At 41.3% G+C, this 1113-nt stretch overlaps 1 pseudogene; it reads left to right on the top strand.

Annotated features, from left to right (window-relative positions):
• LOC107600695 (transcription factor Sp3-like) overlaps positions 1 to 1113 on the top strand; it is a 24417-nt pseudogene that overhangs the window by 12957 nt on the left and 10347 nt on the right.

Here is a 1113-nt window from a genome sequence, read left to right as displayed (position 1 = left end):
CAAGAGCAATAATCTCTCTAACTCTCTCAGCCCAATGTACAGCAACATTTATTTACCAAGCACATTGGACTAGCAGGACATTTGCGGCTTAATGCATAGAATGGGAGACCATCATGGTAGTTCGTTAGGAGTGTCATGGTTTCATTAGCTGGGGGATTCTGCTATATGTGCACATATATGCATGTACATGGCTTACCATTTACAATGAATCATCACAAAAACTGATTAGCCTTTATCATGTTTGAAGTCACTGATTTTGAAATTCAGTAAAAAGTCACAACTTGCATAAATCTGTAGAAAACATTACTTTTGTGATTGGTTACTGTGTGATTTTTGGTGATATCTTTTATGGCTTTTCGCTCAAACATGGCACACAGTGACGTAAGGCCTGTCCACACCAATAACGAGACATTTATTAGCGTCCACACCAACAGCTTTGTCATCTGCTGCTTGAAATGTGCAAGTTCTTTAAACTCGTTTGGATTCTCATTGGCTGTCAATGTTTTTATCGTTCATCATTAGAAAAAAGATGTTCTTAGAGTGATTCCAACAATATATTTTCTTTGTGTTTTATCATTGTAGTTGTAGTGTATGAACTTCCTTGTTCTCAAAGAATTAGAACAATTTATTAATACTGAACAGTTATCGTCTTTCGTGTGAGGAACTTTAACAGTGTGGATGAATTGCAGGAATGCAGACAGGCTCTTTAAAGTAACGACAAGCCTGCTGTGCTTTAAAAATGTTATGAAAAATAGTTAATTATTTTTACATTCCACTAATCTGTCCATGCAGGTCCAAGGAGTTCAGAACCTCCAGAACCTTCAGCTCCAGACGGCTCCAGCTCAGCAGATTACTCTGGGCCCGGTGCAAACGCTGTCTCTGGGTCAGGGCGGTACAGCAGTCAGCCTGACCTCCGGCCAGATGCCTAACCTGCAGTCGGTGACGGTGAACGCTGTGGGCCAGGCAGGCATTCAGTTCCAGCAGTCTGAGGACACAGACAGCACTGGAGGTACTGCAGCTCCTGTTTCAGGAAGACTGATGAGAATGTCTGTAGTAATCTTTTTAATAGGGGAGAAAAACATGTAGGTAGATGTAGGGCCCTATGAAGGCTTT

This window comes from Sinocyclocheilus grahami, unplaced genomic scaffold (assembly GCF_001515645.1).
Source record: "Sinocyclocheilus grahami isolate Dianchi unplaced genomic scaffold, SAMN03320097.WGS_v1.1 scaffold290.1, whole genome shotgun sequence".
NCBI classification, from domain to species: domain Eukaryota; kingdom Metazoa; phylum Chordata; class Actinopteri; order Cypriniformes; family Cyprinidae; genus Sinocyclocheilus; species Sinocyclocheilus grahami.
Note: the sequence above shows the minus strand (reverse complement) of the source record. Positions and strands in the feature narration are given on the sequence as shown.